The sequence below is a fragment of the Rutidosis leptorrhynchoides genome, chromosome 9 (assembly GCF_046630445.1).
Source record: "Rutidosis leptorrhynchoides isolate AG116_Rl617_1_P2 chromosome 9, CSIRO_AGI_Rlap_v1, whole genome shotgun sequence".
In the NCBI taxonomy this organism is placed as follows: domain Eukaryota; kingdom Viridiplantae; phylum Streptophyta; class Magnoliopsida; order Asterales; family Asteraceae; genus Rutidosis; species Rutidosis leptorrhynchoides.
The window spans coordinates 370,558,066-370,576,790 of NC_092341.1; positions in this window are offsets into that span (position 1 = coordinate 370,558,066).

Consider the following 18,725-nt stretch of genomic DNA (forward strand, 5'->3'; position numbering starts at 1 on the left):
GCAGAAAAATGGTCCAAGTCACGAACCAAAATACAATATAACACATTTCATGCCCCGAAAACACTTAAAACGCATAACCTATATCATTAGAAAGGTAATTTGACAAGGAAAACAACTAAGCACATTTCATCAAGCAATTCATCACTAACAACAACCAAAAACCGCATTAAACGTTCATAATCAAAGTTTCAAGTTCTAAAACGCATTTTATGATTCGGGCAACCAATTTACATGTATGATATGCCGTTTCGAAGGTAATCATACACACATTGCCACAAAATTCTTATCTACAATATTTCATAGCATTTGGTGCATCAAAAGTTCATCTAAAGCTTATCAAACCCTAATCCAAGTTCACAAAATCACTAATCATGTTCTTGGAGTTTCCTTAATCAACCTATACATCAAAACGAAGCTAATGATACTAGTAACACTTTTAAAACATGCACTTTAACAATCTAACAACATTTGATCATCCAAAATCAAGGATTTAGCAAGTAATTTTCATATTGAACTAGTTACACCAAAAATAACGAATCGAGCATACAAATTACATACACGACATCACAATGAGCCATAGACACTAATTAACAACTTTATAACTCAAAAATCTCAAGAACACATAAAATTAGTGATTTTAGAAAGTTACCCAAATGAGATGAAGTTGGTATCAAATTGAAGAGGATGAAGAGAGGATTCCAAATATGTATTTTGTTTTGGTTGAAGCTTCCAAATCCGAATTTAGATGATGATTCTTTGTAGTGGTGTTTGAGAGAAAATTGGAAAGTATAGAAAGAAAATGGAAATGAAAATGAAAAGGAAAAATGGGGAGGTGGGTGTTGACTAGTCAAGCTAGTCACATCTTTGCTCCAATGGCGAAACTAGTCCCTCGCGTTCGGTTGCGGGTGCGTGAATTGACCAAACGAATTATTTTAAATTACACGGAAGTACGGGAGATATTAAAAATCCGATAACGAGAATATTTAAAATGTTACTTAACAAAGGATACGAATCTAGATATGAAGGGTATTATTTAAAAAGAAAAAGACGGGCGTTAAAATAATTTAACGGAAAAATGCGGGATGTTACACAATACCTATTAAAGAAGAAATTGTGTTAGCCGGGGAATCTCAACTCCCGGTAAACCCAGAGGAGGTTCCAGCTCCACCCAGCTTTAGTTTTCCGGAGCCACAGTATCGTTGGCATGGATCCATGATCCCTGGAGTAAACGAGGATCGTCCATTTCTAAATAAATATGGACATTGGTCCAGATATACCGCCGACGGGCGGGTTGTGCCGATTACGCCTGGCAGATTTCGGTTCATGACCACCGGTACATATTCTCGCAGTTCGTCATTATATTCTCCTACACATGACTCAGACAGTTCGTCATCAGACGAAATCAGTAAGGAGGGGGATTTCGCTAATGAAATAAAAGAGGTCACTAAGGAGAAATTCCAACTTGCTATAGATAATAAAAACAACCACAATAATAAAAAGTCCTTAATTATTAAAAAGGAACATGACCATTCGATCCGTAACCACCCTTATTGTATTAAACCCACTGAGGCAACGAGTACCTCAAAACCCCAACCAAAAATTAAATACACTGCCAGAATGTCTGTCGGACTATGTGCACACAAACAATTGGCAGAGAGAACCAAATGGGAAGAAGTTTCTGATAGTTCTGAATAAACGACCTCGCAACCATAAATCTTTCATACACTATTCTATTGCTTATGTGAGCTACTCTATCTTATTATGTAGAATAATCATATGTAAAATATCGGTATTGTATGGTATTGTATTATTTTGGTTTATTAATAATAAATGCATGGAATGATTATTTGTATTATTACTACTTCTTATTATTATTATTACATAATAACTCGCTATAATTTTTCATAGTGGAATATTATTAGGATTTTAGTAGTTAATTCCTTGAACTAGCTATTATGTATGAACTTAACGGGTAGGTAATACCCTAGAAATAATTATAAAATGCTAATAAGAAGAAAAAGGCTTTTATAATAATCGGTTCATATTATTAATATGCTATGATTAACTATTGACAACTCATTTTACCTATAATATTCTACATGATTAAATTATATCTGTTGTGTTTATTGAAGAAACATGTCTCAAATGTCGGATGCTGAGTTTGAGAAACTAGTCGAGAAACGTGTGAATGAAAGAATTGCTGCAGCCGAGGCAGCAAAAGCAACAGCCGAAGCAGCAGCTGTAAACACAAATTCACAAAACGGATGCTCATACAAAACTTTTCAAGGATGCAAACCACAGACGTTTAGTGGAACCGAGGGACCAGTCGGTCTAACCCGATGGTTTGAAAAGATGGAGTCCGTTTTCAAAATCAGTAATTGTGCGAACGGAGACAAGTCAAAGTATGCTTCGTGCACGTTGCAAGACGGTGCACTTACTTGGTGGAACAATTATGCTAAAGCAGAAGGAATAGATACGGCATATGATATCTCTTGGGAAGAACTGAAAAAGATGCTAATCGAGGAGTACTGTCCTCGAAACGAGATCAGAAAAATGGAATCTGAGTTACGTAATCTGAAGGTTATCGGCGCGAATCTCAATAACTATGAAAAGCGTTTCATGGAACTAGCCTTGTTGTGTCCCGAATTGGTGCCAAACGAGAAACGAAAGATAGAAATGTATATTGACGGTTTATCGATCAATATCAAAGGAAATGTTACATCGTCCAAACCAAATACGATGCAGGAAGCCATGACAATGGCACACCAACTCATGGACCAGATCACAGAGAGTTCGATTAAGGCACCAATTACTGAAGTCAAGACAACTAAAGGAAAGAGGAAATGGGAAGACTATAAGGGCAAAAGTACTCAACTGAAGAAACAAGAAACTTTTAAAGGTAAACAAGATGGGGCAACTGCTAGTCCAAACTATAAGGGACCCCATCCATTCTGCGAAAGATGTTACACACATCATGCAGGTTATTGCCAAGTGGTCTGTGATAAGTGCAACAAGAAAGGACATGTGGCGAAAGATTATTATGCCACCGTTTCTGAAGTAAAGACAAAACCGACCGATGTCAAGAAATGTTTTAGATGCGGAAAGTCTGGTCACTTTATAAATCAACGTCCTGATAAGGAGAAGAACAAAGAACCCGCACGTGGGAGGGCATTTAATGTTAGTACCAGTGAAGCACGTGAGGATCCTAATCTTGTCACGGGTACGTTTACCGTTAATAATCAGCTAGCTTCTATTATGTTTGATACGGGTGCTGATAGAAGTTATATGTGTAAAGACTTTAGTTCTAAACTAAAATGTGCATCATTACCTCTAGACGATAAATATACTATTGAATTAGCTAATGGTAAACTGATAAAAGCCGATAAAATTTGCCATGGTTGCGAAATAAATCTCGCTGGTGAAACCTTCAAAATCGATTTGATACCCGTAGAATTAGGAAGTTTTGACGTAATCGTTGGCATGGAATGGATGTCCAAAACAAGAGCGGAAGTTGTTTGTGCTGAGAAAGCAATCTGCATCCCTCGTAAGGATGAAACGTCATTAATGATTTATGGGGAGAAGAGCAACTCAAAGCTGAACTTTATCAGCTGTATGAAGGTCCAGAAACTTATAAGAAAAGGTTGTTATGCTATTCTGGCACACGTAAAGAAGATTAATACTGAAGAAAGAAGCATTGATGACATGCCGGTTGTAAGAGAATATCCCAGAGTATTTCCAGAAGAATTACCGGGGCTACTGATTGTTATGCGAGGTGTATATAAAATAGTTTATATTTTACTAGGAAAAACTATTAAATACGATACAATTTTACACAAGATATTTATTTATTTATAGAATGGATATACTTAAACCTTGCTACAACACTTATAGGCAGTGTACCTAATCGTACAGTAGTGTAGTTTTTAGTAAGTCCGGTTCGTTCCACAGGGAAATCTTTAAACAAAGCTCAACGCTATATTAGTTTACTTTTATAAAAATACAAATATATATATAAGTAATATTATTATTATAAAGGGGGGTTTTTACCGTTTAATGACCAGTTTGTCGATTTTAAAACTTTAGTCGCAGTTAAAACCTAATAAATAAAAGACTTAATTTAAAGCGTAAAATAAATAACGATAATGAAATTGCGAATAATAAAAATGCTATAAAATAAAATTGCGATAATTAAAAAGTACAATAATTAAAAGTGCGATTAAATAACAATAAATAAAAGTGCGATAATTAGAAGTGCAATTAAATATAAAATAAAGGAAATTAAATATGAAATAAAAGAATTATGCTTATTTAAACTTCCGTAATCATGATGTTTGACGTGTTGATTTTAGTTTTATGCCCATGGGTTAATTGTCCTTTGTCCTGGATTATTCAATATGTCAGTCTGGTTTTTGTCCATAACAGTCCATCAGTCATAAATATAAAGTGCGAGTGTCCTCGTCAAATTATTATTATACCCGAAGTTAAATATTCCAACTAATTGGGGATTCGAATTGTAACAAGGTTTTAATACTTTGTTTAATGAATACACCAGGTTATCGACTGCGTGTAAACCAAGGTTTTACTACTTTGCTAACAATTACACCAATTACCCTTGAATGTAATTTCACCCCTGTTTTAATTATTCTAGTGGCTATTAATCCATTCCCGTGTCCGGTTAAATGAACGATTATTCGTACATATAAATACCCCGCCCATCGTGTCCGATCGAGTGTATATGGTAATTTATAGGGACGCCCAATTGTAAATCTTTATATTAACATTAACAAACTTTCATTTAGTTAAACAAATATAAAGCCCATTAATAGCCCATAGTCTAATTTCTACAAGTGTCGTTCTTTTGTCCAAACCCCAATTATGGTACAAATCCCAATTACCCAATTTTAGTAATTAGCCCAACATCATGATTACTTCGTTTTAAATAAGCATAATAATAACTTAGCTACGAGACATTAATGTAAAAAGGTTGAACATAACTTACAATGATTAAAAATAGCGTAGCGTTACACGGACAGAATTTCGACTTACACCCTTACAACATTCGCTAACATACCCTTATTATTAGAATTAAAATTAAAATTAAAATATAAATTATATATATATATATATATCGTATATATGAGAGAAGAGAGAAATAGATTATGAAAAATGATCAGAATTCGGTTTGCTTTATAGGCAGAGTCGATTTTTGGGGCTCCGCGACTCGCGGCAAAATCCTCTTCAAACTCCGCGAGTCGCGGAGAATGAATTTACAGCTCAGTCCTTGGAGTCTTTCTCTGCCGACGGTTTTTATTTATAAATATAATATATATATAATTAATATAATTAATTATATATTATATTATATTTATATACCTAGTTAACTTGTAATTTTTAGTCCGTTGCGTCGAGCGTTGAGAGTTGACTCTGGTCCCGGTTCCGGATTTTCGAACGTCCTTGCGTACAATTTTATATTTTGTACTTTGCGTTTTGAATCTTGTACTCTTGTAATTTCGAGACGTTTCTTATCAATAATTGGAACCTTTTTGATTGTCTTTTGTACTTTTGAGCTTTTTGGTCGTTTGCGTCTTCAATTCGTCGAATCTGTCTTTTGTCTTCACCTTTTATTATTTAAACGAATATCACTTGTAAATAGAACAATTGCAACTAAAAGCTTGTCTTTCTTGAGGAATAATGCTATGAAATATATGTTCGTTTTTAGCATTATCAAATATTCCCACACTTGAGCGTTGCTTGTCCTCAAGCAATATTGTCTTGAAATACTAGAATCACTTCTTTATTCTTCACACTTTGTACATCAGTGATTTCTATACGGCGGTATAAACAATGGTAGTAACGATATGGTTTACAGTCCCACATGATTATAAAAATTTAGATCCATTAAGGAAATTGGATCTTTATGAAAACATTTGATCTTTTGAAAATTAAATCTAGTTTTTACCCTAGATAAGTTTTTCGGAATAACCCTTTACCGGTGTTTGCAAAATATTTTTGTGGGTTTGGTGGGTTTTAGATTTGAAAATTTTAGCTCAAAACTTGCGGTTTTGTGTCACCCACTTGCTAACCTTGTATTTGGAAAGCAACACGTCCAGTTTACTTGTTCCGTATATTACCTTTCGGCAAACTACCGTCCGGTTGTAAAGGAAAGCGTTGAACAAGCAACTGTTAAGGCAATGTCCCGTGACATGCTTTTGATTATGGTCTATAACGTGTCGGACGCAATTACTATCCTTGGTAGGAGCAATAGTAAAGCTCACCCTTATAATTTTTCGGTATGGCACAAGGTCCTGTCTTTGACCACTATGCAACCACCGTTCTTACGGTTGACACCCGATTTAGTTCAGGTGACCTAATGAATTCCAGGTGAATTCCTAGGATTTTACGTTCAATGGTAATGAACGTATTGAAAATAGGGTTTTCAGAAAACAAATCGGTTTGTAATTTTGATCAAAATATTTTCTCGTTCAAGCTCGAGTTTAGATATCATTGAATTCCATGAGTTTGTAATTCTCAATCTTTAAGGTCAATCTCTAGGATTGAGTAATATCAGTCTTAAAAGCTGATTTTTAATCTTTAAGGAGATTATCCTTTCTGGGGATCTGATTCATTAGTCTTATCAAGCTAATTTGCACGGTGCCCCCCCATTGTACGAGATAAATCCTTCTCATGGTTAGGATAAATCTGACCACATGGCGACCCTGTTTAATGCTGAGGTCCATGGATTTCCTGCTGATTTTAGTGATGACTTTTCTAGATTTTTCGTCAACCTACAGCTGGTCTGGACGACAACTTCTTGACCTAAATCAAGAAGCGCGTGTCTTTTTCGGAAGACTTTACTTCCTTTTAATGATGGAATTGATTCATCGTGTAGATCCATCTCTTCTTTTCTTTCATTGGGTAAAACAGTTTAGTTTAGTTCAAAGCAAAAGTATTTTCAATTATTTGTTACAGATATATGTGACATATGTTTAAAATAACTTGGTAAATTTTCCCACACTTGGCTTTTATTTTCCTTTTTATCGTCCTCTATTCCATTTTAAATGAATTTTAACATTTTAGTTTGTTTCTCAATTTATGTCCTTTCCGAGGTAACAATAATTTCGGTGTTAAAACCTAGTTTTATCGTTCATAAATATGTATAAACATGATTTTGAGTTCATTTAATTGAAATTTTTTTTTTTTTTTTTAAAAATTTTACTAGAATTGGGTAGTCAGTATATAAGACTAGGGCTGTTCTTTTTTATCAGAGAGCACTAGATTCTAATACAACTACTGCTTTACTAGTATTTTTAATGGTAACCAAGTGTTTAAGATAAAAATTTTTAAAATCCGAAAGAATTTAACCCCTTCCCACACTTAAGATCTTGCAATGCCCTCATTTGCAAGAAATCAGTAACAATTTAAATTATTGAGGGTGATTAGTGTGAAAATGATTAAATTTTACCAAAGTTTCCAAATATATTGGCGTTTGTTTGCCGAATGATAAATGGTGCACATCATTTGTTCATTCCGTCTTGTTGTTATTTCACATATATTTTGCATCTTGTCGTCAAAATTAGTTGCTTTTGCTGAACTTAATACCAGTCTTTGAAAATGCGTTGTTTTACCCTGTTGTGTACATAAGATAAACTGCAAACATATATACATATTTTTGAAGTTTGGTATATTACCCCACATTCAAAAATTATTAAAATCTAAGGATAAAAGTTAGATAATTATAAAAATGATTACAATATTAACAAAAATATTAAATGTATCAATAATTACAAATTACAAAATAAAAAAAAAAAATAAGTAAACTAAGGATGATATTGGTACCAATAGGGGTTCCAGGCATAACCATAAGTGCTATAGAATGCTTCGGCAGGGTCATACGTAGGATACGGTGGCTGCATCTCTATAGACCAAGGAGGGAAGATGGGTTTCGGTGTAGGAATATAGTTTCTACCTATATGTTGGCAATGAGCTATGATTTGGTTCTGATGAACTTGCCAATCTTCAAATGCTCTCTGTCTAGCATTTTCGTATTCCTGAGAAGCTATAAACCTATGCATTTCTTGCATCTCATTCCCCCCTCCTACATTACCTTGCTGCTGGTTTCTCTCCACCTGTGGATGTCTACCATGGTATCGTACTGCGGCGTTATTTCGCCTCTTCAAAACTTTCGCACCATGGTATACATTTAAACCTATAGTATCGCGGGGTTCCGGCTCTTCTAGTAATAATCCCCCCCGACTTATATCCACACCGAGATATTCACCAATCAAAGTAATAAAAATACCACCTCCTATTATGCTATGTGGTCGCATCCCCCGAACCATAGCTGATAAATAATAACCCACACAATATGGTATACTTACAGCGCTTTGTGGGTCTCGAATACACATATGGTAAAACAAATCCTGTTCATTTACTTTTTCTTTGTTCTTACCCCTTTGTGTAATCGAATTAGCTAAAAACCTATGTATCACTCTTAATTCGGCTCTATCTATATCCAAATAAGAGTAATTTCCCCCTTTGAAACGGTGATGGCTTGTCATTTGACTCCACACACCGTGTGTATCAAAATTTTCATCTATCTTTCTACCGTTTAGTATCAATCCTCTACAATCGGCAGACGCTAACTCCTCAGGCGTATATATAAGTAAAGCCTGAGCCATGTCCAGTAAAGACATGTGGCGCATCGAACCGCCTAACAAAAATCTAATAAAAGAACGATCGGTTAAACTAGCTACCCGATCATTCAACTCTATACTACATAACAATTCTTCACACCATACTTTATATACAGGTCTACGTATGGTGAATAAATGTACCCAGTCATTAAAAGAAGAATTACCATACCTCTGTACAAGTAATTCCCTAATTGGCCCGGCCAATTCTACAGCTTCTAAGGGTCCCCATTCTATGACCCTTGGTACCTCAATAACCTTAGAATGAAGAGTATGCAAACCCCGTTGATATTTTGAATAATCTATCCAAAGTCTGTCAAATCTCAGGTTCGGGTGCAACTCTTCCAAGTGCATATCGGAAAAGGTCATGACTGGATGAGGTATATCCTGCTTGTAGTAGTTATCCACCTCCTGTTGTTCCAAATTCTCAGCAGGAGCATTGCGGGCTTGGAATGAAGATTCACCCCTTTCATTCTGCAAAACACATCAAACACAATTTTTGTGCATCCAAATATGCATTAGTGTCAGCAAAATCATCAATCAAAATAATTACAATGACATTATCAATTTATATCAAACTTAAGCTCATTTTCACATTTTTATCAAATCTACACTTTTTCAAATAAGCATATACGAAAATGTTCGCCAAGTTCATAAGCATTCAACTCAAATAACATGTCAAAATAATCATTACTAGCAATTAAACAAGTCTCAAATGGCATTATCTTTCAAAAATCAAGTTCATGAATTTTAGACTTGAAAAAGTCCACTTTAATTCTCAAAATCATGTTTAGGCTCAAAGTTTGGATCATTTAACTACCTAAACATGTTACACTACTTAATTTAGCAACAATTCATGACAAAAATTGGCCATAACCTGTTTATATCAAAAAGCCCCAAATTGCTCAAGAACACAAACCCTAGATTACTCAAAATTTGAAGTTTAAGGCTTCTAATCATGTTAAACAACATCAATCTAGGTTATACAAGCATAATACATAAACAATTTAAGCTTAATTACACTAAAAAGCATCAAAATCAAATTGGGGAAAAATTTGCTCAAGAACACCAAATTTCGGATTAAATGGTGTTTAGGTGTAGAAATTTACCATTTTTCTTGAGTAATTCTTAGATAGCATCCTTCTCAACATGATTTTAGCAAAAGATTTGGTGATTAACGGTTAAAAATTGTGATTTTGGGGTGTTTTTGGGTGTATTTTCGGAGCTATTTTCGCAGCAGTTTTTGAGTTGTTGGGGGTGTGGACTGATCAGTTTGCAGCTCTATATTTTTTTCTGATTTCCAACCCCTCCGCGAGTCGCGGAGATTTATGCTCCAAACTCCGCGAGTCGCGGAGTTTGGTATTTTTTTTTATTTTTTATTTTTATAATCATTAACTTATTAAAACAATTAAGTAATTAATTTTAAAATTTTATTTCCCTTGTTATTTAGGACGAGGTCGTTTCGGATCGATGTCCTAGTCCGTCATTCGACAAAATTTTAAAATTTGTCTTTTTGTAGCGATTGTTTTAAAAGCTAAGATTTTTGGGTTTTTTCAATGTTTTTGGCATACTCTAATTCAATAAGATTAAAAATAATGATAATAAAAGTTCTCGTCCCTCCCTCGGGTAAAGCAATTTCGGTTCAAAGACCTAGTCTTCAACTTACGACAAATTTTAAAAATCATATTCTTAACTTAATGAGATAAAGTAAATTTTTGTTTTTAAATTCACACAACTTAAATATGAAATTCAAAATTAATATTAAAAATTCACACCAAACTTAAAATTTGAAATGCATAAAATTAAAAATTTATATTTTAAAAATTAAAAATTCACACCAAACTTAATTTAAAAATTTATAAATTCATATCAAACTTATATTAATTTTTCAAATATTTACAATTTTAAATATATTGTTTTTACAAAGTTTACAATATTAATTTAAGATTTAAATATTAATTTTAAAAACATGGTAAAAATAAATTTAAAAATCTTTTTGTCTTTTTATCCCACTTTAATCAATCAAATATTATCAAAAATATGCGCCCCTCTTTTCGGTAAAGTAATTTCGGTTCCAAGACCTAATTTAACTCATGACGAATTTTTGAAATATTTTGGTTTGATTGATTAAAGATATTTATACCTTAAGAATAAACGTTAAATTTCGCAGTGATGTAATAAATTTTTGAATGATATCAATAATTTCGGTCGCCAAACCTAATTTTATTCAATACCAATTTAATACTTTTTAGCGAACAAATTAGCGTTTATTATCAAAAGGTTAAAAATAAAAATAAAAATAAAAACTGTACAGACATACCTGTGAAATAGATTTCTTAGTTATATGATCTATCCCATTCATAAGATAGTCGGTTTAATTGGTTTTCCATGGCTACATAGGCGTAACCTCGAGCATTCAGTGTCTTTTCTTCTAAACATATGAACGGTCCGTCTCTGCATAAAGTAACAAATTCGGTATTTGAATAGGTTTGATTATTTGAACATTTACCTCCATGTGACCATTTTCCGCATTTGTGACATCATTCTAGGTGTCGTGCTCTTCTTTTCGCTGCGGATTTTGATTTTCCTTTACCAAATTGTAACTTATTATCTTCGCATCTGGATTCTTTTCTAACTCCGTCCATTCTTTCTCTGATTACTGATACTAATTCACTCGGTAGTATGTCATTATTACATTTAGTGATCAAAGCGTGTAGCATTAGACCATGGTTTAGTTCACAGGCAGTCTTCATTTCGTAAAAACCTAAAAAAAATAAAAATTCAGAATGGGGGGAGAAGACTAGTTCTTTAGGGTCTGCTAGGGAAAGACCATTCGGATTCCATTTTCGAGAACTACACGAAAACAGACAATCTAACTCTAACAGAAATATATATTATCCTTTAAAGACTTGATTCTCCCCACACTTAGTTAGCTGTGGTGTCGAAATTGTGATTAACTTCGTTGTCGACTTCCATCGGACCATGTATGTAATGTTTAACTCTGTGACCATTAACTTTAAATTCAATCCCATTTGAATTTATCAATTCTATCGTTCTGTATGGGAAAACTCTTTTGACTATGAATGGTCCAGACCATCTTGATTTCAATTTTCCAGGAAATAGCTTGAATCGTGAATTGAAAAGAAGAACTCTGTCTCCTTCTTTAAATTCTTTTGAACTTCTGATTCTTTTATCATGCCATTTCTTCGTTCTTTCTTTATAGATTAACGAATTTTCGTATGCTTCATGTCTTAATTCTTCTAATTCGTTTAGTTGACTTAATCGTAGACGTCCGGCTTCATGTAAATCAAGATTACATGTCTTCAAAGCCCAAAATGCTTTGTGTTCAATTTCTACTGGAAGATGACATGCTTTTCCATAAACAAGTCTAAAAGGTGTGGTTCCAATTGGAGTTTTGTAGGCTGTTCTAAAAGCCCAGAGTGCATCCTCCAATTTAATGGACCATTCCTTCGGATTTGATCCTACGGTTTTCTCTAGAATACGTTTTAAAGCTCGGTTGGTATTTTCAACTTGTCCACTTGTTTGTGGATGATATGCGGTGGAGATTTTATGAGTTACTCCATATCTTTTAAGAACTTTCTCAAGTTGATTATTACAGAAATGAGTACCCCGATCACTTATTAAAGCTTTCGGTGTTCCAAACCTTGCAAAAAGACGTTTTAAAAAGTTGACTACAACTCGTGCATCGTTAGTTGGGAGAGCTTGTGCTTCCGCCCATTTAGATACATAATCAATGGCTACGAGTATATATAGATTATTATTAGATTTTGGAAATGGACCCATAAAGTCAATACCCCAAATGTCAAATACTTCACATACTTGGATGACATTTTGTGGCATTTCATCACGTTGACTTATTTTTCCGGCCCTTTGACATGCATCACAGGATTTGCAAAGAAGGTGTGCGTCTTTGTAAATTGTAGGCCAATAGAATCCAGCTTCATAAACTTTTCTTGCTGTTAGTTGAGGCCCATAATGCCCTCCTGTTGGTCCTGTGTGACAATGGTTTAAAATTTTACTAGCTTCATCTCCAAATACACATCGGCGTATTATTCCATCGGGACAACTTTTAAACAGATGTGGATCTTCCCAGAAATAGTGTTTTATATCACTGAAGAATTTCTTTCGTCTTTGGTACGATAATCCTTTTTCAAGGAATCCACAAACTAAGTAGTTTGCATAGTCTGCAAACCATGGGATTTCTTTATAATCTATCTTCAATAGATATTCATCAGGAAAGTTGTCTTGTATGGCCGATTCATTTAGAACTTCTAACTCAGGATTTTCAAGACGAGAAAGATGATCAGCGGCGAGATTTTCTGCTCCTCTTTTATCTCGGATTTCAATATCAAACTCTTGTAAGAGTAAGATCCAACGGATTAATCTTGGTTTAGCATCTTGTTTTGAAAATAGGTATCTAAGAGCAGAATGGTCGGTATAGACCACCGTTTTTGCTAGAACGAGATATGATCGAAATTTGTCAAAAGCAAAGACAATAGCAAGGAGTTCTTTTTCAGTAGTTGTATAGTTCGTTTGTGCTCCTTGTAATGTCTTACTAGCATAATATATAGGTTGAAATCGTTTTTCAATCCTTTGTCCTAAAACGGCTCCCATTGCAAAATCACTTGCATCGCACATTAGTTCAAATGGTAGATTCCAATTTGGTGTTATCATGATCGGCGCATTAGTGAGTTTCTCTTTAAGAATATTAAAAGATTTGATACACTCATCTGAAAAGATGAATGGCGCATCCTTTTCTAGGAGTTTATTCATAGGAGTGGCAATTTTTGAAAAATCTTTTATGAAACGTCGGTAAAAACCGGCATGCCCTAGAAAACTCCTAACTCCTCTAACATTGGTGGGATGTGGAAGTTTAGCAATTACATCTACTTTAGCTCTATCCACTTCAATTCCTTCTTTTGAAATTTTATGTCCAAGAACGATGCCTTCTTTAACCATGAAATGGCATTTCTCCCAATTAAGTACTAGATTTGATTGTTCGCATCTAATTAGCATTCGTTCCAGATTAACTAGACATGATTTAAATGTATCACCGAAGACTGAAAAGTCATCCATGAATACTTCCATGCATTCTTCTATCATGTCGTGAAAAATCGCCATCATACACCTTTGAAAGGTTGCAGGGGCGTTACAAAGTCCAAATGGCATGCGTTTGTAAGCAAAAGTACCATAAGGGCACGTGAATGTGGTTTTCTCTTGATCTTCGGGTGCTATTGGAATTTGAAAATATCCGAAAAATCCATCTAGAAAACAATAGTAACTATTTCCGGCTAATCTTTCCAACATTTGATCTATGAAAGGTAAGGGAAAGTGATCTTTTCTGGTGGCGTCATTTAATTTTCTATAATCAATACATACACGCCATCCTGTTACAGTCCTAGTAGGAATAAGCTCATTTTTCTCATTTGTAATGACAGTCATGCCACCCTTCTTAGGTACGCATTGAACTGGGCTTACCCATGGACTATCAGAAATTGGATATATCAAACCTGCATCTAGCAGTTTAATAATCTCTTTCTTAACTACATCTTGCATATTAGGATTTAGTCTTCGTTGGCGTTGCACATACGATTTATGACCTTCTTCCATAAGGATTTTATGTGTGCAATACGAAGGACTTATTCCTTTAATATCATGAATCTTCCATGCAATGGCTGGTTTATGAGCTTTCAACACAGAAATGAGTTGTGATTTCTCATTTTCAGTAAGAGAAGACGATATTATTACAGGTAATTCAGATTCACCATGTAAATAAGCGTATTCCAAATGGTTTGGAAGTGGCTTTAACTCTAATTTCGGAGGTTCTTCTATCGATGATTTATATCGATATTTGTCTTCTTCTTTTAGTATTTGAATTTCTTCTGTTGTTGGTTCATATCCATTAGCTATAAGTGTAGCTAACATTTCAGCTTCATCAATTGGTTCATTACCTTCTCCTAATGAACATTCTCCTGTTCCTTGTAATTCTGGAAATTCTTCTAATAATTCTGCATGTGCATCTATAGTTTGAATATAATAACATGTATCATCTGCAGATTGTGGTTGTTGCATTGCTCTATCAACTGAAAAGGTAACACTCTCATCCTCTATACTTAGGGTCAGTTTCTTACCGAACACGTCTATCATTGCTTTAGCCGTGTTTAAAAATGGTCTTCCTAATATGAGAGGAACTTGAGAATCTTCTTCCATGTCCAAAACAACAAAATCTACTGGAAATACTAAAGTACCAACTTTAACTAGCATGTTCTCCATTATCCCTCTAGGATATTTTATTGATCTATCGGCTAGTTGTATGCTTATTCTTGTTGGTTTCAATTCTCCAAGGTCTAGTTTAGCGTATAGTGAATACGGCATTAGATTTATACTAGCACCTAAGTCTGCCAATGCTTCTATTGAACTAAGACTACCCAGAAAACATGGAATTGTGAAACTTCCTGGATCAGATAGTTTTTCTGGTATCTTATTCAACAGCACTGCTGAACAATTAGCATTCATAGTAACAGCCGAGAGTTCTTCCATTTTCTTTCTATTTGAGATTAGATCTTTCAAGAATTTAGCATATCTTGGCATTCCTGAAATCACATCAATGAAAGGAAGATTTACATTTATCTGTTTAAACATATCCAAGAATTTGGATTGCTCGGCTTCAAGTTTCTCTTTCTTCATTTTACTCGGGTAAGGAAGTGGTGGTTGGTATGGTTTAACATAAGGTTTATCCTTAACTGTGTTATTTTCATTAACCTTTTCAACTACCGGTTCTTTTTCCTTATCTTGATCAGGTTGTGGTTCTTGTGGAGTAGGAATAGTTTCATCAGAAGTTACAGGTATTTCAGGTGGTTTAAGTGTTGTACCACTTCTTGTGGTAATAGCTTTAGCTGTTTCATTCCGGGGGTTAGCATTTGTATCACTAGCTAGACTTCCCGGTTTTCTTTCACCTATTAACCTTGCTAGGTTACTTACTTCTTGTTCCAGATTTTGAATAGAAGCTTGTTGATTTCTAAATGCTTGAGCATTTTGTTCATTTGTTTGTTTCTGAGATGTGAAAAACTGCGTTTGAGTTTCAACTAGCTTCGTCATCATATCTTCTAAATTCGGCTTTTTATCATCGGTTTGTTGTGGTGGTTTGTTTTGAAAATTAGGTCTGTTTTGATTGTAAGTATTATTGGATACTTGTTGATTGCTAGGACCTTGTTGGTTGTTGTATGGAATATTTCGGTTATAATTCTGGTTTTGATTGTAAATCGGTCTTGGCGGTTGATAATTATTCTGATAATTATTTCCAGGCCTTTGGTTTATGTATGAAATATTCTCTCTTTGTTCCATTGTTAATTCAATACTGAGACAATCTTTTGTCAAATGTGGTCCTCCACACTGCTCACAACTAATTCGTATTGAGTGAATATCCTTAGTCATCTTTTCCATTCGTCTCTCCACAGCATCTATCTTTGCAGAAATGGAATCTAAATCATGACTAGAATCGGCTCTAGCTGCTTTAGATGATCTAACGATATCTTTTTCTTGGTGCCACTCATGTGAGTGGGAAGCAGTGTTATCAATAATTTTGTAAGCATCAGTTTCTGTTTTCTTCATAATAGAACCACCAGCTGCTATATCGATGTCTTTCCTTGTAGTGATGTCGCATCCTTGGTAGAATATTTGTACTATTTGACAGGTGTCTAAACCATGTTGCGGACATCCTCTCAATAACTTTCCAAATCTTGTCCACGCCTCATATAGAGTTTCATTTGGTTTCTGTGTGAACATAACAATTTCTCCTTGAAGTCTTACGGCTTTAGATGCCGGAAAGAATTGTTTAAGAAATTTTTCAACTAGAACATCCCATGTATCAATCGCCCCTTCAGGTAACGATTCCAACCAATCTTTGGCTTCTCCCTTTAAAGTCCAGGGAAGCAGTGTTATCAATAATTTTGTAAGCATCAGTTTCGGTTTTCTTCATAATAGAACCACCAGCTGCTATATCTATGTCTTTTCTTGTAGTGATGTCGCATCCTTGGTAGAATATTTGTACTATTTGACAGGTGTCTAAACCATGTTGCGGACATCCTCTTAACAACTTTCCATATCTTGTCCACGCCTCATATAGAGTTTCATTTGGCTTCTGTGTGAACGTAACAATTTCTGCTTGAAGTCTTACGGCTTTAGATGCAGGAAAGAATTGTTTAAGAAATTTGTCAACTAAAACGTCCCATGTATCGATCGCCCCTTCAGGTAATGATTTCAACCAATCTTTGGCTTCTCCCTTTAAAGTCCAGGGAAATAACATGAGATATATCTGTTCATCCTCCACTTCTCGGATTTTAAATAGTGTGCAGATCCTATTAAAGGTACGTAGATGTTCATTTGGATCTTCCTTCGGCGCACCACTAAATTGGCATTGATTAGTCACCATGTGTAGAATTTGTCCTTTGATTTCATAATCTGGCGCATTAATGTCTGGATGAGTAATTGCGTGACCTTGGCCAGTGCGTTTAGCTCTCATTCGGTCTTCCATACTTAAAGGTTCCAGATTCTCCATAATTGAATTTGTTGAATTGGTATCACTAGATGATTCTGATTTAATGGTTCGTTCCTCAACAATCTCTGTTTGAATGATTGGTGGTTCCGGAGGAAGGTTTAGTGGTTCAGGATCTACGAACCGTTCCTGAATATTTTCCGGATTCTCAATTGTGATGTCGGGTTCAAAAAATGGATTATCGGAAATTTGAACTGAAGTACTTGGTCTACTGGATGACGATTCTAAAGAAAAATCAACGGCGGTTATATTTGCTAAATGTCTTGATCTAGTTACAGGTGGTGAACGTACAAAAGGTGATGAACGTCTTGCTCGGTGCATTCACTGAATATCCTATTAGTTTTAAAAAGGAAAGAAAAATTATAATAAGTTATCCAATCAATAGACTTTTCTGATTTTGCCCACGTTTCGAATAGCCAAAAGATGCAGCAGAGGGGCAGGATTCGTTTGGTCTCAATATAATTGAGGACTGTTTGGCTCCAATAACCCGGTCCACGTATAAATCCAACTATTACTACGAACCAGAAAATTTTGATGTCTATCAATTTAACCACTCAAAATAAATTTTCGTAATTTTAAGAAATTTAGATAAGAAGTAGAAAAAATTCTAAGTCCTAAAAACTAGAATGGCGAGAAATAAGAGAGAAAAAGAGTTCGTCGAAAAAGGTAGAAAAAGAAAAAAAATGGTTGGAAAAAAATAAAAGGTGACGGAAAAAAAATAAAAGAAACTTATAAAAACTTAAAAATAGTTGACTAACCTAACCTTATTACTACAACTAACTTAAAATTATAATCGCAAATTGAAATTACTAATTGGAATGATAATTGATACATAGTAAAAGGTGTCTAAAAATATTAAAGCTTACAGGAAAAACTAAATCCCAAATGGAAATAACTTAAAAAGAAACTAAAACTTAAAAAGGCGTCGCAAAATTCTAAAGCACCTAAATTTTAGTCTAAAGAAAAAGCACTTAAGGAATTCTACGGCAAAGCCTAAAAATATAGGAGTAAAAATGACTATGGCAAAAACTAAGTTTAAAATTAAATATGAGCTAAAAATACAAAAGTTATGCTACAACGATTAAAAAGGGACAAAATATAAAAATATACAAAAAGTTGTAAAAAGTACAATTTTTATAAAAATATTATTTTTATATTATTTATTTAATAAAACTACTAATTTTACAATTTAATAAAACTAATTTAAACAAAATAAAACAAATTAAATAAAAAGAAATTTTAAAATAAAACTTAATTATAATAATAATACATAATTAGGGTTTATATTAATAATAATTAATAATAATCCGTAATAAATGCTGAATTAGAGCTTCTGTCGGCGTGTCAGAAAGTCTCCGCGAGTCGCGGTAATTAATGAAGAAAACCCCGCGAGTCGCGGGGTTCAGAAATTCAATTCTGGCACAGTTTGAATCGACGCGTTTTTTCTTTATTTATATATT